This window comes from Ochotona curzoniae, unplaced genomic scaffold (genome assembly GCF_017591425.1).
Source record: "Ochotona curzoniae isolate NIBS_2020 unplaced genomic scaffold, NIBS_Ocur_1.0 patch278, whole genome shotgun sequence".
In the NCBI taxonomy this organism is placed as follows: Eukaryota; Metazoa; Chordata; class Mammalia; order Lagomorpha; family Ochotonidae; genus Ochotona; species Ochotona curzoniae.
In genome coordinates this window covers 15,425-40,600 of record NW_024466837.1, presented here as the reverse complement: position 1 = coordinate 40,600, position 25,176 = coordinate 15,425, and the positions used below count along the sequence as shown (strand labels likewise).

At 46.4% G+C, this 25,176-nt stretch overlaps 2 long non-coding RNA genes across 3 annotated transcripts; one reads left to right on the top strand and one right to left on the bottom strand.

The window, feature by feature from the left end:
• Positions 1-416: 416 nt before the first annotated feature.
• LOC121166982 lies at positions 417-12,383 on the bottom strand. Of its 2 annotated transcripts, none has more exons than XR_005885525.1 (3): positions 11,920-12,383; positions 1,189-1,256; positions 417-511 (listed from the first exon to the last, which is right to left on the bottom strand). It is a non-coding gene; the product is annotated as an uncharacterized LOC121166982 (long non-coding RNA). The 2 variants fall into 2 exon arrangements; XR_005885524.1 differs by lacking the exon at positions 11,920-12,383 and adding an exon at positions 7,271-7,338.
• A 268-nt stretch (positions 12,384-12,651) lies between these two features.
• LOC121166981 lies at positions 12,652-23,788 on the top strand. The gene is made up of 4 exons (XR_005885523.1): positions 12,652-12,727; positions 21,678-21,683; positions 23,198-23,204; positions 23,778-23,788. It is a non-coding gene; the product is annotated as an uncharacterized LOC121166981 (long non-coding RNA).
• The last annotated feature ends 1,388 nt before the right edge of the window (positions 23,789-25,176 follow it).

Sequence of the window (25,176 nt, the reverse complement as noted above, 5' to 3'; positions counted from 1 at the left end):
AGCCTTATTACCATCCTCTCCAGAGCCAGCTTGCCAGCCTCCCCATACCCAAACTATCTTGCCTGCCACTCCAGGGCCAGGAGGGCTCAGCCAGTTCCCCCAGCACCCATAGAGGCTGGCTGCTCATGGCTCCATCTTACAAGAGTTGCTCTTGCTCCCCTCCCCACAGTGCAGCACTTAAGTGTTCCAGAGTTGCTTCCTGCTTCTTCTGCTTTGGGCTGCAGTCTTCATACGGCAAAACTAGGACTTGAGATAATAAGATTGTTCTTCAAACAGTCATCAAAAGATGCTGTTACTTGCAAGCGTCACTGTGTCAGAGCTTCGGCCGTTCACATTCCATCCTTCTGACTGCGGCAACTCTGGCTTCACAATCTTACGTTTTTTTCTACACGTCTGTGCTGCATCTCTTGCAAGACTATGAGTTTCTCTTCAGCCTGGGCTCTAAGGGGGCATGAAGGAGACTGGTATGTGACATACTGCCACTTCAGGTCCCACGTGCAGAGAGGCATCCCTGGAAAGGAGTTATTTCACAAGTGAGCAGATAGCATTGCATCGGTGGGCAAAGTGTGGCTTCCAATTTAGTGAACCTACACAAGCTGCTGACTTAGGACATATCTTTATCAAAGAGTGAAAAACAAAATTTGTACAAGTATGTGACAAAAGTTTCTTCCAAGAAATAGTTCAGTTTAGCTAAGTATTTCAAATGGAAAAATAACGAGTAGATAATTCACAATGAAAGAGGCCAGATGCACTGGAAAACTTGTTACAAATCCTTATGACAGAATTACCTAGTTAAGAAAGTAAGAAAGTAAGTAAAGTAGTTTTAAAATGTTAACACTAAGGGCCCGGTGGCCTCACAGCTAAAGTCCTCACCTAGAACGCACTATAATCCCATATGGGTGCGGGTTCTAATCCCGGCAGCTACAATTCCCATCCAGCTCCCTGCTTGTGGCCTGGGAATGCAGTCGAGGATGGCCCAAATCTTTAAGACCATGCACCTGTGGTGGGATACCCAGAAGAAGTTCCGGGTTTCTGGCTTCGGATCGGCATAGCATCGGCCGTTGCAGTCACTTTTAGAGTGCATCATCGGATGGAAGATCTTTCTCACTGTCTCGCCTCCTCTGTACATCTAACTTTCCAATAAAGAAATAAATCTTTACAAACAAATGTTAACACTAAGATACTCACTTTTGCCCATCACAAGTGTTTTCTTTCTTTAGGCCTTCGAGGTTTCTTTCCACGATATAAGCTGCCCACTTGAAGTAATGGAAAAAAAAATAAAAGAAATGTAAGAAAGGAGGAAGAATATATGAGAGAAGGAAAAGGGTGACCATACCGTCTTCTTAAAACCACATATTTGAAATATATTCACCACATGAGAGTTAAGGTTTTTAAAAACATTTTAGGCACACCAGGGGATGGCATCATCCTGTTGCCATGCTCCCAGGGCACCAGGTGAGGGGGTGAGGGGGCTGAGGCTGCAGCTTCAGTTGGGGGAAGGCTAAGGGCATAACACTGGTGGGCATTGGGGAACCGGGAGCTCATCACTAGGCAGGTGGAGAGAACCTGGGGATTTCCTTATGTGTCTGGTCCTGGGTGAGGTGAGGAGAGCTGAAGAAAGAGCCCCAGGTCAGCACACTGCTCTGGTGAGCTGGTGGACCAGGCCTGGAACCCGCAATGGGCCTGGATCTTGGGTGTGTAGAGGGGTAAGACACCAGGCTAGCACATATGACAGGAGCTCGGGACCCTGGTGGATGGCAGAATACAGGACCACCACACCACCCAGTGGGCTTCCGAAGACTGGGCTAGGCACAAGGCTTGTGGATTGATTAGAGAAAGGAGCAAGGAGATATGGGGTAGGAAGGACCATCCTGGGAGTATTGTGTGGATGAGGAATGGATCCTGAGGGACTCCCAATGACAAGGCCACTGTACTGCAGGTAAGCAAGGGGAATGAGACTCAGTGGATCGGAGGGGAGAGACCTAAAGATCTTTAAGGGTCAGACTGATGCACCAGCCCACATGGGAAACTTGGGCTGGGCTTGTTAGCATGGAACACTGCTGACCACCACACAGCTGTACACATGAAATCCATGGCTGGGGACCTGTCTGACAGGGCTAGATCTCAGTATCTGACAGTGAGTGTTGGATAAGGGGATGGGTCACATTATGCTAAACCATGACAGCAACCACCATGCAAGAGAACCAGGGCTGGGGGTGGACCTAACCCTACGGAATTACATTAAAAAAAAAAGCAATAGTTTGGAATTTAACATTAAATATGTCCATATAAAATGTTGACCTGAAGGGAAGGCAATTGGCACACAGCTTCAGTTGCTGCTTGGGGTGCTCACATTTCCTTCAGAGTCCCCAGGTTTGACATTCATTCTGATTCTGCTTTCTGCTGACATGTAATTCTGGGAATCACACGCTCAGTAACGTAGGCTAGACTGCTGCACCTGCTGGAAAATGTCAAGACTGCAAGCAGACTGTCTCAAACTGGTCACAGCACCCATTGACCCATGCAAGACCTGCGGCTGGGAATAGGCCTGGTAGGGGACAACTGGAGAGAATTAGAGTTCAGACTGGAGGTTGGCCAGGCTGAGCTAGGATGCCTCTCTCTCCTGCATTCTCAACCCTGGTGCATTGAGACCAACAACTTCTCAGAACTACCAAAATCACTCAAGAAACACCTTGGAATACTTCCCCACAATGGGGTCTCCTTGATCATCAATTGCTCATCTCCCCCATCACCAAGTACTGATGTAGTTTGACAACAAGGAGTGGCCCTCTTAGATCCAGGCTGGACTGCAATACCCATTGGTTCCAGTGGAAGTCGGGAGTGAAAACAGAACCAACCCAGCAATTGCAACCACCAGCTGATTGGGGCGATGGACCTTGCCAGGTCCTGTACTTGTTAGCACATACAAGAAGTTTCTATGGAGATCTTCCTAATCTAAATGCTGGACTCAGAACCCTAACCAAGAAACGAGAGAAGACAGAACAGGTCAAACAACCAGCTCAGCTACGATGGACTATGTCAATCAGTAGATTTTTCAAAGACCTCATAGTGGTTGGAGTGGCAAGACTGACAGCAATTCATAACTGTTGCAATAGCAAAACCACTTGAGCAAGAACCTCAGAGCATGCCCTACATCCAGGACCTGGGGAGGGTGGGAAATTGGGTGGGTCTTCTCCCTTAATACCCCCCTTTAAACATGAAGGTAAGAATATGGAAAACATACGAGTATTATCCACTTTCCTGTAGCTCTTGAACCTTCTTACCCTAATTAACTATGTAAAGAATGTCAAAATAAAAATGTATAATAAAAAAAAAAAGGAGTGGCCCTCTTGCCCTCTTCCCCAGGGGACACAGGAGAAGGAAAAAAAAAAAAAAAAGAAAAAGTAAATATTTGTCTTACCCACTTTCCTCAGTGTCTGAACCTGAACCTCCCCACCCTGATCAGAGGCTCATGTGGGAGTTCATCCCTCAACTATGTAAGTATAACAAAAAAGAAAATAAGAAATTAAATAAGAAAAGAAAGTAGCTGGGTTGGGTTCCAGCCACCCGTGTGGTGACTCAGGATGGAGTTCCTGGTTCCTGGTTCCGGCCTGGCCCACATGGGGACAAGTGGAGAATAAACTAGCAGATGGAAGCACTCTTGCTCGCTTGCACACTCTCTCTCCACCCTTCTTTGTCTTCAATGGTTAATTCTACACCAGCATTAAATGTGGGTCACAAAATTTGAAGAGATACCAAAGCAATGTATTTCTTAAAATTTTAAGCTTTCTAAACCATAAATGCAAATACTGACAATTCAGAAAAGATGCAAGCATACTAAAATTTATTTCAGTAAATTATACAATTTTACCCTCATTCCTGAAGGTCCTTAGGCTGATCCCCCACTCAACATTACCAACCCATTAACTCCAAGTATCCTTCAGAAGCATCTTCCCAGAAATCCTTGGACTTAACCATAAAATAAACAGTAAAAGACAATCTCATTCATCCAAAAAAAAAAAAAAAAAAAGAAAAGAAAGAGAAAGAAAGAAAGAAAGGAAGAAAAACACCAAAATTGGAATCCAGAATAAAGAGGTCTGTCAGGGACTAAAAGGCAAAAGTTGGACCTAGAGCCAGGATGACACTGTGTTGTAACCCCTAGGCCTTTGGCGATATCTGCGCATGAGCACTCAACCTCTTCTGGGCCTGCTGCTGAACTTCACAGCTCAGAGCTCCTGAACGCAATGGCGCACACATCAAAACATACAGTTTTCATGTAGGGACTTGTAGAATCTCATCCAATCCTATTCTATTTAGGATTACTTATGTTACTTACGACTCCCAAATTGATATTAAATCCCAACTTTCATTTTTCTTATAATACTGTCTTGTAAAGGTCAATCAATTCTTATTTCAACTCACATTTCTTTGACATAAATCATGTTCAAATAGTAACAGCTAACTTCAATACCATTTGAGCATCTTACCACTTTTAAAGTACTTAATTCTCACATTAACACATTGAATAGGTACCATTACCCAATCTTTTAGGATGAGAAAACTGAGTCAAGGGCTATTTAAGAAAGCTGTCCACCATCACACAGATGCAGAGCCTGGCACCAGGCAACAAGGTACAGTACCACACTAAAAATTATTAAATAGAAAAATCACAATAAAATACTATAATAAGACTTAGGTGAACACATGATGACCTCTCTCAAGCATATCCAAATTGTCAACATCACTGCTGTTGTATTTTGAGATAATTTCTGTAAAATAAGAGACTATCTGGGGGGCTGATGCAAAAGCTCAGTGGCTAAATCCTCACTTTGCATGTGTCAGGAGTCCATATGGGCACCAGTTTGCGTCCTGGCTGCTTCACTTCCCATCCAGCTCCCTGTTTGTGGCTTTAGAAATTCTTTGGGACCTGCACCCATGTGGGAGACCTGGAACAGGCTCTGGGCTCCGGGCTTTCCATCAGTTCAGCTACAGCTGTTGTGGCCACTTAGGAAGTCAACCTGCATACAAAAGATGTTTCTCTGTGTCTCTACTACTCTGCCTTTCCCCCCAAAATAAAAATCTTAAAAACAAAGAAAAGAAAAGCATATCTGATTACCAGCATTGGAAAGGCATAACAGCCAGTCCAATAATTAAGATACTAAACAGGGGCAAAGGGATAAATCCCATTCCAGACAGGACAGTGACCCACACAATAACATTTCTTCACACTAATCAGAATACCACACAACTAAAAACTTAACAAACCACTTAAAACTGGAATTTTCCATGCAATATTTTAATGCAACTGACTGCAGGTAATCAAAACCACAGAAAAAAATCTATGAAACCATAGACTGACTTACGCCTGGGGGTAAGGGAAGACCATCGCAATCCAATACAACAAAACAGTTCAGAAAGAATACTGTACATTCACGGTCAGCTGAATCTCAATACAGCTAGCCTAGTTAAATCAACAGAAAAACAATGCTGTTTACACAGTGCTCAACACAACTGAATATCCATATGCCCTCCATCCCAAAAACTAACCTGCCTATGTACCTCACATTTTATACACATAGAAAAAGAAACAGTGCAAGCTGCACCATCAACTTCAGTGTGAAAGCCAATCGTTACAACCCCACTTGTGAGACCCACATCCCACACGCCAGTGCCTGAGTTCAAGTCCCAGCGCCACTCCTAACTCAGCTCCCAGCCTGGCAGACAGCAGATGACTATGTAAGTACCTGAATCCCTGCCACCCACAAAGGAAATCTGGATTGAGTTCCTGGCTTCACCCTGGCTGGGAGGGAACCAGCACATGGAACCTTCTTCTCCTCTCTTTCAAATAAAATGAAAATAAGGGAATAAGTCAATTCAAAAGGAAATGCTTTGTAAATAAAGCTAAAAACACAGAAATCCTACATGGAGAAAAAAAAATGACTATAGTCATAAATAAGGAAAAATACTTCCTAAATGATACGAAAACTACAATCCATCAAAGGAAAACAGGAATCTACAAACCATTCTTCAAGCAGATACTATCAGAAAAATGAAAACATGAATTAAAGACAAGAATAAAGTTTTTGCAAATCATGTCTCTGATTAAGCACTTGTATTTAGTATAACAAACTCTTACAAGTATACAAAGCCAACCCAACAAACACTTCATTCAGGAAGATACACAAACAACTAACATGAACATAAAACAATGCAAAGCATCATCAGTAGCCTTTAGGAAAATGCAAATGAGAACTACAAGGAAATACCAGTGCATACCTAATACAATGCACATAACCAAAACAAGTGACAACAAGTGTTTGCCAGGACATGGAAAAACCACAAGCCTCCACATTACTGGGCATAATATAAAAACAGTTCAGCCATTTTGAAAAACATTCTGACAGTTTTCTTCTTAATACAAATGTTACACAACACCTAGCAATTCCACTCTGTTAAGAGAAATGAACACATATGTCCACTGGAAGCGTTATACCTAAACAGGCATATTATTCTTCCTAACAGCCAAACACTGCAACTATCCACTCTTCATCAACCAGTAAACAAGCAATAAGGTACACACATACAAGGGAATATTACTCACCAGTAAAAACAAATCAAGTGGGGCCCAGCACAGCAGTCTAGCAGTTACATCCCTAACTGGCAAGCTCCAGGATCCCATATGGGCACCATTCAGACCCTAGCTGCTCCAGCTTCCCATCCAGCTCCCTGCTTGGAGCCTGCGAAAGCAGACAGGGATGGCCCAAAGCCTTGGGACCCTGCACCCAGGTGGGAGTCTCAGAAGAAGATCCTGGCTCCTGGCTTCGAACTACCTCAACTCTGGACACTGCGGCCACTTGGGGAGTGAACCAATGGATGTAAGAGCTTTATCTTTCTCCCTAAACTTGCCTTTCCAACAAAAAATAGTTTTAACATTCTCCCACAACAAGTTTCATTTTCATTGGAAAGCCAGATTTACAGAAAGATCTTTCATCCACAGGTTCACTCCTCAAAAGGCCACAACAGCCACAGCTGAGCTGCCAGAAACCAGGAGCCTCTTCCAGGTCTCTCATGTGGGTGCAGGATCCCAAGGCTTTGGGCCATCCTTGACTGTTTTCCCAGGCCACAAGCAGGGAGATGGAAGGGAAAGTGGAGCAGCTGGGACACAAGCTGGTGCCCATATGGGATCCTGGTGCATACAAGGTGGGGTGGGCCACTAGGCTACCACACAAGGACCAATTGATCCACTTCTAAGAACAAGTCTGCAACTCACCATAAGACTGACACCACCATACTGGAACAGCTCATATGAGTAGAGAATTCTTTCCTAGTGAGACTTTGAGAGAGATCCAGTTTCTTTTCCTGGCAGATATCCCAAGCAGATATCGACTTTGGACCATTTCTTTTTCCTTGGTGACCATTTCAAAGCCTCCTTTGCTGGCAACAATCTAGATTAAAAACAAAAAAGAGTAAAAATTATTATTTAAGTAGAGGCAAGCATTATCTCATAAATACATAAATTGCTCTGGGCTGGGATTTTAGAGTTCCACAATTAAATAGCAACAGTGACACCTGTAATGTTTACAGGCAAACAAGAAATAGGACAATTACTGAAGCTTCTTTGTTGATTTTGTTGTTAAGATTGATTTCTTGCACCCAGCACACTGGTCTAGTGGCTAAAATCGTCGGCTTGAACGAGCCGGGATACCATATGGTTGCATGTTCATATCCCGACAGCCCCGTTTCCCATCCTACTCCCTGATCATGGCCTAGGAAAGCAGTTGAGGACGGCCCAAAGCCTTGGGATCTTGCACCCATGTGGGAAAGCTGGAAGAGGTTGGAGGCTCCAGACTTCAGATCATGTAGCCCCAGGCATTGCGGTCACTTGGGGAGTGAATCATCAGACAGAACATCTCTCTGTCTCTCCTCCTCTGTGCATATCTGACTTTGTAATAAAAATCAAGAATCTTTTAAAAATGATTTATTTACTGTGGGCCCAGAGCGATAGCCTAGTGCCTAAAGTGCTCAACTTGCATACGCCAGGATTCTATATGAGCACTGGTTCATGTCCTGGCTGCTCCACATCCCATCCAGCTCCCCTGCTTGTGGCCTGGGAAAGCAGTCAAAGATGGCTCAAAGCCTTGGGACGCTGCACCCATGTGGGAGACCTGTAAGAAGCTCCTGGCTTCAGATTGGCTCAGTTCTGGCCGTTTCAGCTACTTGGGGAGTGAACCAGCAGACAGAGATCTTTCCCTCTGTCTCTCCTTCCCTCTTTATATCTCACTTTCCAAAAGAATAAATTAATTTGAAAAACTTCATTGTTTGGAAAGGCAGATCAGATTCACAGAGAAAGAGAGGCAGAAAAGATCTTCATCCTCTGCTTCATCACCCAAGTGGCCATAATGGCCACAGCTGAGGCGAGCCAGAAGTTTCTTCCGACTCTCCCAGAGGGGGATAAGGTCCCAAAGTTCTGAACCACCCTCTTCCTCTTTCTCAGACCACAAGCGGGGAGCCAGATGGGAAGCAGGGCTGCCAGGACACACACTCAACCACAAGGGATCCTGGCTCTTCCAGGTGAGCATTCAGTCATTGAGTCGTCATACCAGTCCCTCTCAAGGGCTTTTTTATTGTTTGTTTGTTAAGGTTTATTTATTTTTATTGCAAAGTCAGATACACAGAGAGGAGAGGAGACAGAGAAGATCTTCTGTTCATTGATTCACTTTATACAAGGCTGCCACGGCTAGAACTGAGCCAACATTCTAAAGCTAGGAGCCAGAAGCCTCCTCGGGGTCTCCCTTGTGGGTGCAATGTCCCAAAACTTTGGGCCGTCTTTGACTGCTTTCCCAGGCCACAAGCAGGGGAATGGGAGGCAAAGCTAACAGGAGTACAACTCGCACCCATATGGGATCATGGCACATTCAAAGCCAAGACTTCAGCCACTAGCCTACCATGCTGGACCCCCTCTCTAAAGTTTTAAACGCTAAAGTTTAATTCATGTTAGAGTGCCTACACTGAAACTAGACATTTAACAGATTTACTCAATTTGGACCTCTTGCCTGGTTTGAAGAACAGACTAATTTCTGTATCTAACTAAATTCTTCAGAATATGTAACATAAAAGGCAGCAGATGAGGCTCAGCTGCCAGATTCCACTCGCATGGAAACCCAGACTGGGTTCCTGACTCCTGGATGTGGCTGGGCCCTGAGCTAACAACTGCAGACATGTGGACAGCGATCAGTGGAAGGGACATCTCCATGTTTCTGATTCTCTGCCGCTCACATAAATCACAATGCAATAAGAATTAACATACACTTGCAGCAGAAGCAATAATAGAAACAAAGAAACAAATAACCTTTCCCATCATTTTACTAAACTAAAATGCTCCATAATTGAATTTTTACAATTTAGACTCTTATTTGAAAGTGAAATGAGAAGAGCTCTTCCATCCACAGGAGCTTCATCCAGGTCCCCCATACAGGCGACAAGGGCTCAAGAACCTCCGCCTTCTTCCGCTGACTGTCCCAGGCCATCAGCAGGGGTTGCATGGAGTACAACAGCCAGGACCTGAGCAACGGGCTGGCGGCTGTGCAGGCAGCAGCTCTACTCATCATGAAACCAACTCAGGCTCACATTATTTCAATTTCTAAACATCACCAAACTAAGGACAAAAGCTCTCCACAAAACCAAGATTCTTTTGACGAAAAATAGGCATGTATGTGTGTATTTTAAAACTAAAACCAACACACAGGGAAGAGACAGACATGTTTCTTCCATCCACTGGTCCACTCCCCAGATGCCCACAACGGCCAGGCTAAAGCCAGAAGCTGGAACTCCGCCTGGGCCTCCACATGGGTGCAGGGATCTAAGGAACTGGGCCATCTTCAACATTTCCGCTCAGGTCATTCTCAGGCAGCTGCATGAAGGCAGAGCAGTCAGGACTCACACTGGCAACATAGGCAGCAGTTTCATCCACGACACCACACAGGCCCCGAACCAAGTTTCTAATTCACTTCCCACTGACCTTCTTTCTCATTATACTAGAAGAAACCATCCAGCCAAAACATCATAAACCAAGGAAAACAAAGACTTGCAACAAAGGAAGAAGCAAAAGGAAAGCCCCAGAGGGTCTAGGCTAATAGCTGACCTTAAAAACAGCTGGTCTGGAGTGAACAGCAAAGATAACTCCAGGAAACAGCCACATGGCCATGTGGGATGTCGGCACTACAGATGGTAGATTAGCGCACTGTGCCACAACACTAGCCCTCACATACACTTGAACCAGAATATTAGCAGAAACTCTGACATTTCACTACTTATCTCTACAAAACCACTCCTACCGGAACAAGAGAGAGAATGAAATTTTCAGTGAAAACAAATCACTGCAATAATTGACTTAATCAAAAACTCAACGAAAATGTGATAAATTGGGGGCCAGCATCATGGCACTGTAGGCTAAGCTTCCACCTGTGGCACAGGCATACCACTCAGGTGCCAGCTGGTGTCCTGGCTGCTTCACTGCCCATCCAGCTCCCAGCTTGTGGCTGTGAAGGCAATAAAGGACGGATAGGTCCTTGGTCCCCTGCATTCATGCTGGAGACCCAGAAGCACTGGCTCAGCCCCAGCTATTAGGGTCATCTGGCAAATTTGATGTTGGATGGATGATCTCTGTCTTCTTCTCTCTGTGTTACTCTTTCCAATAGAAGTAAAAGGATCTTACAAACAGAGAGAGAGATCTACAGTCAAATGGCTGATTGCCTAAATCCTCACCTTGCAAGCACCGGGATCCCATAGGGCTGACAGTTCCAGGTCCTGGCTGCTACACTTGGCATCCAATTCACTGCTTCTCGCTTTCCCTCCATTCCTCTCTTGTTACAAGAGATCGGTAACTTCTCTTAAAAGGAATCCAAAACAACAAGCATTAGCTTACTCAAAAGCACAGAAACAAACACAAGAAAGCACAAGAATGGGGACTGGGCCTCCTAGGTATTTAGGGCTCTGCCAAGTTTGGGCAGTGTGCCCCATTGCACATGGGGGACAGGGCAGCCAGCTCATCTCAGCCAGATGGGGATGTGCCATGTCAGAAAATGGAAAGCAGAACAGAACAGACCATTCTGCTGGCCAAGCTTACAGCAAGTGCCTGGGCCGGTGGATGCACTAAGGTGGACTTGGTCAGCCAGTGGATCTGGAAAAGATCTTCTCAGCCCTGATGCAATCAAGTCAAAACTGCCCAAGCCACTCAAGCAACACCCTGGGATGGCAGATGGCCAACACATAACCTCACCTCCAGGAACCTGCACTAAGTGCTAACCACGGCCACCCTGGTAAACCAAGCATAAAGGCAAGCAACAACCTCCCCTCCTGCACCCCTGCTCATGGCCAAGCTACCCTTGCCATCAGGGACCTCAAAAAGACAGCAATCCACCAGCAGCCATAATGACTCCAATATAACCCCAAGGACAGGCCTGTGCTCAGAGACACCAACAATGAACAACACACCACCTGCCCTCAAGGACCCTGGGCCAATGACCAAGCCACTGGATGACTTCCCAGACCCAGCACCCAGGGCCAAGCTGAGGCTAGCCCTGCTGGACCACACACAGAAAGCAAGCCGCCGCCTCCCCACCCGGACCCCATGCTGATGGCTAAGCCACTGCCTACCCTTCCTCCTGTACTGAAGACCAAGCCAACGCCTGGTCTCCAGGAACACACACTCAGGGCTAAGCCATGAATCAGCCTCCTAAACCCCACAGGAGTGCAAGTGGACATCGCCCCTCCTGTACCCCTACTGATGGCCAAGCCACCGACTCACCAGCTGACCCCACACCCAAGGACAAGCAGCCGCCTGGCCTGCACTCCCAGACATGGGCTAGGGCCAAGCCGCCACCTCCCCTTCCTGGACCCCTGGACATTCGGGTGTCTTACCTTGTAGATGTCCGTGTTCTTGGTCACAGGTTGCATGGTGCTGGTGAAGTCTAGTGGGTCTGTGAACTCCTCCAGTGAGGCTCAAAGTCCAGGAACTCTGGGGGCGGCACCAACTCCACCTGGAACCCAGCCAGCCCCAAGTGGGTCCACCATGGCGGCCACCACTAGGCCCTCCCCAGGTCGGGTGCAGGTGGACAGCAGGTGGGACGAGGGTCAGCTGGAGTCCACGAGCCACGTCACGTCCTCTCACAGAGCCTCACCACATCTTCCAGCACGAGAACTGCTCCCCATGGAGAGCCCAGCGGTGCAATCTCTTCCTCTGCTGCTTCTTCGCTGACTGAGGCTGTGGGGCCGCAGCACCTTGCAGGAAGTGACCTTGCGGCCAATTCCTCCGCGTCAGCACCACGCAGGATTCCTCCGTCATCCAGGACCCTTTTCTTCCTCCTCCCAGACCCCAGGGTGCCCGGCTGTGCTGCCTCTCCTCGCCCAGGGATGTTCTGCACGGCTGGACGGGGCCAGGTGCTTCTCGCTGCACTGGGCCCTGGAGAACAAGGGGAGAGATGCAAGCGCTTTCCTGTCAAGCAAGAAAAGTACCTACACTACACAGGCTACACCAGTCAAACACCAGGAGCCACGAGCTCAACTCCCTACTGCCAGGCCTGGGGCATGGAATAAACTCTGTGAGCTATCACCTGTAGGCTTCCATGTTGAGCATTATCAGAAAGCCAGGCTTGGGAATAGAGCCAGGCACTCCACCATGGCATGGAGGTGTCCAAGGCAGTATCTCCACCATTTGACTAATGCCTACGTCCCTCAGAGAATTACTATCATGTGAAGAAATGATGGGGCTCACTTCAATCCAAAAGAAATTCCTTCAGAATTTAGAGTGAGAGGAAGAAGTCATAAACAGGGAATGAATTTTGACAAAGGAACCAGTGTTGACTTGAAAGTGGTTTGGGGAAGATGGGAGAAATTAAGGTTGATGACAACAGCTGTCCAAACTAGCATTGTTACAGAAATAATTAAGGGGAAATAGTTGGAAATATTTAACATGTAGAAATGCATGGATATATGCATTGGTGCGTGAAAGCAAAGAAAAAAGGTAAAAACATTTTTATTTCATATCAGGTTGCACACCCCGGTGCAGAATTTCATTATAATTCATAGAAAAAAAGCAAGACTATATTTTCATTATTGTGTGTGATGGGGTGTTAACAATGGTGAAGTTTGGCATTCTTGTGGCATAATAATGGAGATTATGACAGGATTAAATGGGGACCAAGAGAGCTGTGTGGATTAAAGATATGAATTGTGGAGTCATCAATTGCTATCACAACTAAATTTCAAAAATGATAGAGGGAGCAGATGCTAAGGCAAGAAAAATCCTCATCAAACTAATGATCATTCTGGCAATCAAGATGATATCTGGAGGAAAAAAATGTTCTTTAGAATAGGTGAAATTTCAGTAGACAGTGAAAAAAGTTGTCTCGAATAGAAAATTATGGAGGATACCACAACAATATAGCATTATGAAGAACAGGCTAAAAACACCCAATGCTTTCAAGTGCTATGTAAAATCAAATAACGCAGTGTCTAAACTTTTGCCTGTCAATATGGAATGAGAGAGGAAAGTAAAAGTGCCTCCTGGAGTAGATTCAGTGCAGTCATGCACAGTCAAAGGCAATTTGTAATAGATAGAACTGGGCCTGCAGGATAGCGTAATGGTTAAGGTCCTCACCTTGAACCAACCTGGATCCCATATGGGCATCGGTTCTAATTCCGGCACCTCCACTTCCCCTCCGGCTCCCTGCTTGTGGCCTGGGAAAGCAGTCGAGGATGGCCCAAAGCCTTGGGATCCTGCACCCGCATGGCAGACCCAGAAAGAGGCTCCTGGCTCCTGGCTTAGGATCAGGGCAGCCCCAGGCATTGTGGTCAATTGAGGAGTGAATCATCGGACGCAAGATCTTCTTCTCTGTCTCTCCGCCTCTCTGTACATCTGCCTTTCCAAGAAAATAAATAAATCATTTTTAAAAACAGATATAATTTATGGGAAGATTAACAAGAGAGAGCGTGAATATAATTATGTACTTTTAAAGTACAGAGAGAAAAGGAGAGACAGATAACAGAAGATGACTTCTCTTCACTCCTGGCTCATTCACTGTCGAAATGAGCCATGCGTTTTTTTTGGATTACCCACACAGGTGCCAGGGATCCAGGATCCCCAGCTGGCAGCCTGAAAGGACGTGACGCAGCTGGGACTCAAACTGCCATTCTATGAATGCTGGTGGTGTGAGCCATGGTTTCACCCACTGCACCACAGCAGCACTCCAATGCTGCACGAGTTCTAACCACCACACAAACCAAAGGAAATGCTTAGCTACAACCATGCACATGTAAAGCAATCTTCAGAGCAGTGCAGTTCTCAGTAACAAATATCTCAAAACTATCCAACTTCAACACAGTCAATGACATTTCTGTGAGGAATCATGCTGCTTCCAAACATTTCTGGAAGTTGGAATAATGTGGGAAAACTCTGCTTGGTTTAATAATTCACATTTCCATGAACTTACTGCTGACTTCTCATACACACTGACTTCAGTTTTCTTGGATAAAATGACAGCTATCGTTCAATTCATTTTATTCATGAACTTTTACAACAGATTTATTTATTTTTGGGAAAGGCAGATGTACACAGAGAAGGAGAAACAAAAAGGAAGATGTTTCATTCGATGATTCACTGCTCAAGCAGCTGCAATGGCCAGAGTTGCACCAAGCCAGAGCCAGGGGCCTGGGGTCTCTTCTGGGTCACCCACGCAGGTGCAGGGTCCCTAGGCTTTGGGTCATCCTCAACTGCTTTCCAAGGCCACAAGCAGGGAGCTAGATGGGAAGTGAAGCTGCCAGGATTAGAACAAGTGACCACATGGGAACCTGGTAGGTTCAAGGTGAGGACCTTAACCACTACACCCTAAAATCAATCAATCTTAACAAAAACCTTCTGCCCCTCCATTCAAAGACATGCAAATAAAGGAATAAACTCAATCACCAATATATTGGCCTTTGTTCATACATACCTTAGAGATGTGTCCACATGTTGCCTGTCTCTGTGTGTATTCTGAAATGCTCTTTACACAGGCCTGGAAGGAAGGCAAGACAAGGAATTTAGCCACTAGACTACCACGGTGGGCCCATGGTTTACTTCTTAAACTTTTCACAAAGGAGGAGGGGGCTTATCTTGCCCAGTTGACAGTTCATACTGCAAATGTACCTAAAGTCTTCCAGGTCACAAGCAGGGAGCCATATGGGAAGAGAGGCCATCGGGATTACAACCGGCACCCATACGGGATCCTTGTATGTGCAACAGGAGGATTTAGCTACTAGGCTACTGTGCCGGGTCCCAATTTGGTTTTTGAAGTATGAAAGTATTCGCTGTCTGCCTTTGTGCTAATCCTCCTGAAATAGTGATCAACAGAATGCACTGACTCATTATTTTACCTTGTTTCTTATAAATTATCAGACATTAATGAAAATCCAGACTCTACTTGGATCCACTAATCCAGACTCTAACCTTGGAAAACGTATCCATGTTCAGTTTATTTCTCATCCCTTGGTCCAATGTACAGATGTCTAAATCAATTGGCGTCAGTTACTTTTAGCATCATTGTAAATGTAAAACCTAACCTAAGTGTCCATGTACTAAGACTCTGTGTTTGGAACATGTGGTTTCTGAGCAGGCATTTGTTCTAACAACTGAGATGCTGCTTCACCTGCATCCCAGATGGAGAGCCTGGCTGAGGTCATGGATCCTCACCATCCTGCTGATGCAGATCCTGGGAGCCAGCAAGGGATGGCGCATGGAGTAGAATTAGTGTCACTCATGTGAGAGATTGGGATTGGCTCCTGGCTTTAGCCTGGCCCAGCCTTGGCCACTGCAGGCAGTTGGGCTAACTGAAGGGAGCTCTTGAGCTCTCTCACTGGAGGGCATCTGACTAAGAGGCTCCTGTGCAGACAGCAATGTGAATAGTTACACATACACCAAGTTAGTTTCTCAAGAGCTACTGGAGTCAGGCAGGGAAAAGAATGCCTCACCTTGTTATAATCCTATCATGATGAGAGTCACATCAAAGAAAGCAAAAACAAGAGTTGTCCAGGCATGCCACCCTTCCCCCACTCCAGGGACAGATGCAGAGAGAGTTGCCTCCTGAGTGGCCACGGGAGGACCAGGGCCATTGTGAAAAGTTCAGATGACAACCCTTGTCCTGACCCCAGGACCACACCAGGGCAGGAAGTATTGGGAACTTCTACTGCCAGTTGGCCTCTGACAGCCTGCCCCAACCACCAGCAGGAAACAAAACTACAGCTGCACAGCACACACTTCAGAGCCCATTATGCTGAGACCGGCACTTAATAAAGCCTACAGGACTCCAGTCTCACCAGTGCTCCCAGACTGGCATCAAGCAGAGCCCTGAGCTCTGGAGGTTTGGACTCATTTTGCCATGTGTCACTGCTGGCCTCTGGTAGATCAACAACCCTGGGACTTTGCAGGGACCTCTGACTAGGGGACCTACTTGTGACCCGCTCAGGCGGTAAGAGGCCTGCTTTGTCACTCTCTTCCAACCTTAGGTGAACAGCAACAGGTCACAGGACTGCGTCTTTAGGTTCATGTTGGACTAATAAAGCAGAACCTAATGGCTTCCATCTCAAGGTAAGTGTCAGCGAACGTAACAGACACTTCTTATCTGGTGAGACAGACCTGTGCAAGTACCATCACTTGCCTCTTATGGGCCTTTGCACCCTCAAGATCACAAATGACCTGGTGACTATGAGACTAAGAATGAACACCTAGGACTGCCGGAGTAGTTGGGGGCTTTCTCATCATACCGACTACAACTCCGGAGAGCCAGCAAGGAGTCACAGGACTATTCCAGCCAGTACTAGGTCAATAAAACCCAGCAACGAACAGCTCCTAACAGTCCCTGGCCCCAGAGCACAGCAGAGTTCTCCACATGAGCAGTCTTCTACCTAAGCCAGCAGCAGCAGCAGCTGACAGGTGCAGCCCAGGCAGTCAGCCCTGCAGCAACACACAGGTCTAGTCCTATCTCCAGGTTTCACCTGTCTTGGTGACCAGAAGGCCCCAGACATGGCCTAGCATTGTAGCATTCATGGTCAAAGCACAAGGACAGGCTCAGGAAGAGGCTTGGAGGAAGGCATAGCCCCTTTTAAGGCATACGCCCAGTTAACACTGAACACATTTACAGCAGATTTACCTAAATCTGAGTTGGAGAAGTACCACCCATCAACAGCAGCCCTGGGGCAAATCATGGCTTAGGTGCTTCCTGTCTACTGCTGAAAAAACAGAAGTGTCCAGAGGCTCAGAGAAAACAGACTACCTAGAATTGCTAGGACATGCAGAAATGGAGCCAGAGCAGTGCAGTTCACCCTTCAGTATACAACACTAGGTATCAACAAGCATCGAGAACTTTCAGGGAACCTTGCCCAAATAGCAAAACGCATGCCACAAAAAGCAATCATCCTGAAATTCCCAAATTCTTGGATGATGATTTCAAAATAGCTGTTTCAATGAAGCTCAACAAAAATCAAGAGAACATGAAAAAATAATGCAATAGCCAAACAGAGATGTGACAGGTATCAGTTACATAAAATCAAGCACAAATCCTTCAACTGAAAATCAGACTTCAGTGGTTTTTAAACATGACAGATGGCACCATCCCAAAACAGACCAAACAGAACAATCGCTGTACCCAAAGACAGGATATTTGAAAATATAGAACTGGAGGAGAAAAAATTTAAAAGGAATTAAAAAAACCTTACATAGGATAGCATAAAAAGAACCAATACTTGGATTATTAGAATTCAAAGAGGATTCAAGAGGGATTTGAGAATGTCTCAAAGGAGAAGAAAGTAGATTCCAAGAAGTGATGACAGAAAACTTTCTAAAAATAAAGATACAACCACATCAAGTACAAAGGTCACCAGTTGGATTCAACCCAACCAAGCCCACCCAAAAACGTTACAATCCAGCTCTCCAAGAGGATTCTTATAGTTACAAGACAAAGGAAATCACTCCCATTTCAATCTCCCACATGGGAAGGAAGAAGCCCAAATCCTTCCTCGCAGGGTCCAGTGACATCGGACAATTTAACAACTTTGTGGGAAATGCACACTATGAAAAAACGAAGCAGGAATTTCAAAATTGTTTTGTACTAAAACAGACTTATTTCTAATTTCACCTTTTCCTCAAACTTTCTGAAGTAGTATTCTATGTCCACAGACCTTACTCATGTGATAAACTGAGGACAATCATTAACTCAGCTGTCACATCAGCTGGCTTGGCACCCAAGGACCCCGCACCCAAGGACAAGCCGCACCCTCCCCACCTGGACCCCGCACCCAAAGACAAGCCGCATCCTCCCCACCTGGACCCCGCACCCAGGGACAAACCCCACATGCCCCAGCTGGACCCCGTACCCGGACAAGCCCCACACGCCCCAGCTGGACCCCGCACGCAAAGACAAGCTGCACCCTCCCTAGCTGGACCCCGCACCCAAAGACAAGCCACACCCTCCATACCTGGATCCCGCACCCAAAGACAACCCCTACAGGCCCCACCTGGACCCCGCCTCCAAGGACAAACTGCACCCTCCAAACCAGGACCCTGCACCCAAGGACAAACCGCACCCTCACCAGCTGGACCCCGCACCCAAGGACAAGCCGTACCCTCTCAACCAGTACCCCTCACCCAAGACAAGCCACCCCGTCCCCAGATGGACCCCGAACCCAAGGACAAGCCGCCACCTGCTCTCCTGGACACGCGGGAGGGCCAAGCAGCACCCTCCCCTTCCAGGACCCATGTGCCCTGGGCGTCTTACCTTGTAGATGTCCGTTTCCCCTCAGAGTTCCCATGGTGCTGGTGAAGCCCAGTCGGTCTGTGAACACTCAGCAAGGCTCAAAGACCAGGCACTCTGGGGCGACACCAACTCCACCTCTTGCACCACAGGCACCCATGTGGGTCCAACATGGCGGCCACCACGAGGCCCTCCTCTGGTCGGGTGCAGGTGGACAGCAGGTGGGTCGAGGGTCAGCTGGAGTCCACGAGCCCTTCACGTCCACTCAAGGGCCAGCAGCGCATCTTCGGGCCGGAGAACTACTCATCACTGAGAGCCCAGCAGTGCGTCCTCTTCCTCTGCTGCTTCTTTGCTGACTGAGGCTGCAGGGCCGCAGCACCTCGCAGGAAGTGACCATGCGTCAGTCCCTGCGCGTCAGCACCACGCAGGATTCCTCCGCCGGACGCCCCGCCACGGTCGGGACCCTTTTCTTCCTCTTCCCTGACCCACTGTACCTGGCTGTGCTTCCTCTCTAGGCCCAGGGAATTGGCTGGAGGGGACTGGGGCTCCTTGCTGCGCTGGGCCCTGCAGGCAAAGGGGAGAGATGCACTGAGGACCTTATTCAAAACCTTTTTAAATAAAGACTTATTTGGGCCCAGCATGATTGCGCAGTGGTTAAGGTCCTCAACTTGCATGCCCAGGATCCCATATGGGCGCCAGTTCTAATCCCGGCAGCCCCACTTCCATTCCAGCTCCCTGCCTGTGGCCCGGGAAAGCAGTCGAGGATGGCGCAAAGCTTTTGGACCCTACACACACACACACACACACACACACACACACACACACACACCCCCACCTCTGTGGGAAACCGGAAGAGGCTCCTGGCTTCAGATCAGCATAGCATTGGCAGTTGCGCTCACTTGGGGAGTGAATCATCAGATGGAAGATCTTCCTCTCTGTCTCTCCTCCACTCTGTATATCTGACTTTCCAATAAATAAATAAATCTTCAAAAAAAAAAAAGTTCAGACAACAGCAGCCCTTGTCCTGGCCCCAGGACCACACCATGGCAGTAGGTATTCGGAACCTCTACTGCCAGGTGGCCTCTGACAGCCTGCCCCAACCACCAGCAGGAAACAAAACTACAGCTGCACACGACACACTTCAGAGCCCATTATGCTGAGACCAGCACCTAATGAAGCCTACAGGGCTCCAGTTCCTCACCAGTGCTCCCAGACTGGCATCATGCAGAGCCCTGAGCTCTGGAGGTTTTGGACTCATTTTGGCATGTGTCACTGCTGGCCTCTGGTAGGTTAGATCAACAACCCTGGGATTTTGGGCGAAATACACACTATGAAAAAACAAAGCATCAATTTCAAAATTGTTTTGTAGTAGAATAGACTTGTTTCTAATTCCTCCTTTTCATCGAACTTTCTGAAATACTGTTCTATGTCCACAGACCGTACTCATGTGTCATAAACTGAGGACAATGATTAACTCAGCTGTCACATCAGCTGGTTTGGCAAGGAGGGTAACCATGAGTGACATAAAAAGTGACAGCACATGTACAATGGGCTGGGTTATCAATATGAATTACATCGATTAACAGAATTACATGTGTGTGTGTACATTTCCACCATTCATACACACACACATACATACATATATAAGGAAATAATATTTTGGAGTCAACCCCATGGCATGGCAGGCAAAGCTGCCACCTGTAGTGTTACACTAATACATAGATGTTACTTTGACTTCCGGCTGCTCTGCCTCTGATCCAACCTATGATAACTTTACTATAAGGACCAAAAGCATTATAGCCATGGGCTGGCATGGTGGTGTGCCATCTCATTTGGGTACCAGTTCACATCCCAGCTGCTCTACTTGAGCAAGTCCTGACTAATGGTCTGGGCAAGCAGCAGAGGATGGCTCAAGTCCTTGAGCTCCTGTGCACATGTGGGAGACCAGGAAAAAGCTCCTGGCTCCCAACCGTGGTCGGGTCCAGCTCTGCCCATGGTGGCCATTTGCAAAGTGAACCAGTGGAAGGAAGAACCACTCTCTGCCTCTCCCTCGCTCTGCAAGTTTGTCAAATAAAACACATCAATTGTTTAATAATAATAACAACAACAACAACATTAAAGCATCCCAAAGCGGGGCCTGTTACTACAGCACAGCATTAACTTAAGCTGCCACCTACAATGCCAGCATTCCCTGTCAGGTCCTGCTTCAAGCCCCACTGTCTCACTTCTGATTCCACTTTCTGCTAACACATCCTGGGGAGCCAGAGAAGACAGTCCAGGCACATGAGTTCCTGCCACCAACGCGGAAGACCAGAAAGGAGTTCCTGGCTCCTGGCCTCAGCCTGGCCAAGCCCTGGATGTTAGAAGCCACTGAGGGAGTAAAACAGTCAATGGAAGATAGCATCCTTTCTCTGTCTCACTTCATTGTTCTCCCTTATAAATAAAAATAAAATACTTCTCAAAACATTTTTTTAAATATAGGTAGGGAACAGTATATAGAAAATATTAAAACTTTTTACCTCTTTATGTTTTCTGTTTGTTTCCTTCTCTATGATTAGTTGTTTATTACAGTCAATACAGTTTTTTTAAGCCTCAAACTAACTACAAAATAAAACGTACACACAGATTTAGCAAGGAAATCAAAGGACACCACTAGAGAGAATCACTAAACCACAAATGAAGACTGAGGGAAACGGATGGACAATAACAACACACAGGTCTTAAAACGGCAGCAGTAAGACATAATCAATCAACAATGATCTTAAATGTCAACAGACTCAATTCTGCAATTAAAGGCACAGACAGAGGGGTGTCAATGTTGTGGTGGCAGCAAGTGAAGCTGCCACCTGGGATGGGGTGCCAGCTCATGACCTGGCTGCTCCACTTCCGACCCAGCTCCCTGTGCATGTACCTGGGAAAGCAGTGGAAAGGGCCTCAGGCTTTGGGTCCCTGCAGTCAAGTAGGAGACCCAGTCAGGGTTCCAGGTTCCTTGCCTCAGCCTGGCCCATCTGCAGATGTTGTAGACATTCAGGGAGTGAGCCGTGCTCACGTGCGCTCTTTCATTGTCTTTTTCTCTCTGTCTTTCAAAGAAATCTCGCACACAAAAACTACTGAGCGAAAACACGGGGGAAATTACTGAGGACACTGAAATGAGCAGTGATTTTTCTAGCTCAGACTGAAAAAGTATACTCCTTGATCCTTTTCCACAGTAAAAGAAGGAAAACAACCTAGCAAACAAACAACCTACAGGAGTGGGGGAGAAAATACGCACACTGCACACCTGACACGGGACTGGGAAACAGAAACTGAAACAGCTACCCAGCCAAAACACCATCAATAACCCAATTAAAACAGACAGGAGATCTACAGGTAAGCCACCATCAATATGCTATACCATTTGAGTTCACTTTTGGTCCAACTTCCTGCTAATACATCTGGGAGGCTAGTGGGAAATGACCCCAACTATGGGAGCCCCTGCTAAACATGGGGGGACGAGGATGCAGTTCCTGACCCCTGACTTTAGTGTAGACATGGATGCTGCAGCTATTTTAAGCATGAACCAGCAAATGGAAGAGATACACACTCCCTGGACCTCCTCCCCCTCATTTTAAGAAAGATTTATCCAGCTAGCTCGCTGAAAGAGCTACAGGAGTGGGGGAGGTAGACACAGTTCAATCTTGCAACTGCTGGTGCATTCCACAAATGGCCCCAATGGCCAGGTCTGGACCAGGCCTAAGCCAAAAGAGTCTGGGTCTCCCCTGTGAGTACAAGAGCCCAAAGAATAGGGCCATGCTCTCCTGCTTCCCCAGGCTATCAGCACAGAGCACAAACCACACCCATAAGGGATGCAAGCTGTTCTGGGCAACAGCATCACTTACTGCCAGTCCCCTACTCTGTCTTACAAAAACTGATGGAGAAGATATAGAGAAAAGGGAATCCTTGCACACTGTTCATGGGATGATACATAAAACAGTACAGAGCTGTCTCAACAACTGGAAACGAGAATCACCATACAATCTAGCAATTCCACTAACTGGGAAAATTCAAAAGGGAAATGAAATTCATCCACCGAGCTGTCTGCACTCCACAAGAGCCAAGACATGGAAACAACCTAAGGATCCCTGTACTGATGAAAGTCTAAAGAAAATGGGTGTGTCAACATGGAAATGTAACTCAGTCATAAAAGGATGAGATGCTGTCATTTACAACACCTTGACTGAACCCTAGGTGACAACATCAAGTGAAGCACGGTAACACAAACATCACATGATCTACTCACATGTTGACTTAAAAACATAGAACGCTCACAAAACCTACAAATCTACTTGCGCTTACCAAAGCTGGGTGGCAAGTGGGGAGGGAAGGATGGGCAAAGGTTGGTTCATAGATGCTGGATTGTAGCTAGGTGGCAGGAGGTTTTGGGTTCCACCACACAATAAGGTGACTATAAAATCCTTCTCTCTCACTTGCTCTGTCTCCCTGTAACTCTCCCTTCTACACAAAAATAAATAAATCTTTACTATTTATTTGTAAAACTTTTCTAAAACACTTCAGTTGACTCCCCTTGTCTTCATTTTACCAAACATTTTTCCCATAGGAAACAGAATGCTAAAGGACTCACTCTGCTTCGCGCTGTCTACTTGGTGGCAATGACTAAATACACAGCATGGAAATGAGAGGATACCGCCATCTTACCTTACACACAAACTCTTCCATTCTTTCCACAGCATGATGGGCTTGCAGGAGAGGGGACATGCCCATAAACCCCTCATCTTCATGGGAAACTTCTTCACTGCACTCATGTTCCCCAGAGCTCTGTAAGGAAACCAGAGAAACGGTGACAGAATGTGAGAATCAAACAATACAATAAACATTTTCTTCCCCTTTTGCAGATCATAATTAAACTTTTTTGAAGATTTATTGTTACCGAAAAATCAGATATAGAGAGAGCAAGACAAACAAGAAGATTTTCCATCTGCTGCTTCACTCCCCAAGAGGCTGCAGCAGCTGGTGCCATGCCAATATGAAGCCAGGAGCCCAGAGACTCTTCCAGGTCTCCCACACAGGTGCAGGATCCCAAGCTTTGGGATGTCTTTGACTGCTTTCCCAGGCCATAAGCAGGGAGCTAAAGAGGAAGCAGAACTGCCGGGATATGAACTTGTGCACATATGGGATCCTGGTGCATGCAAGGATCCGCATCGGGGCCTATGATCAAACCCTCTTTCTGTCAAGTAGAAGACCTCAGACAAGTACCCACACCCTAATGAACAGAGTCAGCTTACTACCCAGCTACTGCTATCACACATGAGCAGTTACCATTCTCTCCTGCTGACACACGTGGGGCAGGGAGCGAGGGACTGCCAAACATCCCACCACCCTCCATGCCAATTCAACAGGCCCACAGACTCACTCCTCACTGTCTTGGCTCACACTGCATGATGCACGAGACAACACCAAAACCTACCCAGAGATCACTGGATGCACTGCAGCACCCCCCCCATCCTGCCTCCTTTGAATTCTCAGTCTGCTCCTTCCCAGAACCCCACCTCTTATCTTAAAAAGAGGCAAGCCCAGCCCAGGGGTGGCCAATGCTTCCTCTCAAAGCTGCCAGCACTCACTCAGGCTTGCATATATACTCTTTCCCCCTTTCCATAAATCTTGCTTTTCTGCTCACATTGGCTATGTTTCCAACTCTACACTTAAATGCGAGAAGACAAGAACATGGCTAAAATTTAGCTAGGGGTCTCAAAGGCTCTTGCCCTCCACAGCACTCTGAGCAGCCCACCCTGTATAACACGCTGACAGACAAGAGGATTCTCTACTACAATAGCTTCCCTCTGTCTCAGCTGTAAATTCCTGGAGCAGCTTCACTTGTTTTCTGCTTGAAGAATTATCTTCATGGAACACGTTGTATAAAGTTCAGAAAGCAGACCACCTTTCTCACAAACAAATATCAATCATTTTCTCTGGGGCAAAAGAAGAAAAGAAAAACTAATCTTCACAAACCTTTTTAAAAAATTTATAAAATACACAAAAGCAATGCTTTATATAGATCATCTAACTTAACTGACAACTCTTTGTAAGGTATTCGATGATTCATTTAACATACAATCATATTAGGCAAAGAAGTTAAGAAAGCTGTTCAAGGTTAGAGTTAATAAAGCAGAAAAGTAAAAAACAAACAAAAAAACATTGCCTTTCCAAGTTTTCAAAAAAATTATTAACTTGTGGAAAAGAAACAAGTGACAATGTGGTAGTATCTTAGAGAATGAATCACTCAAAGACTGCTGCTTCCAGATCAAGTTGCACAACAGTTTAGACGGCATGAGGCTGTCAGAGAGCAGTGGATGCGGAGGAAGCACTGAGAAGCTGGACGAGGCAGTAAGCTGCAGTC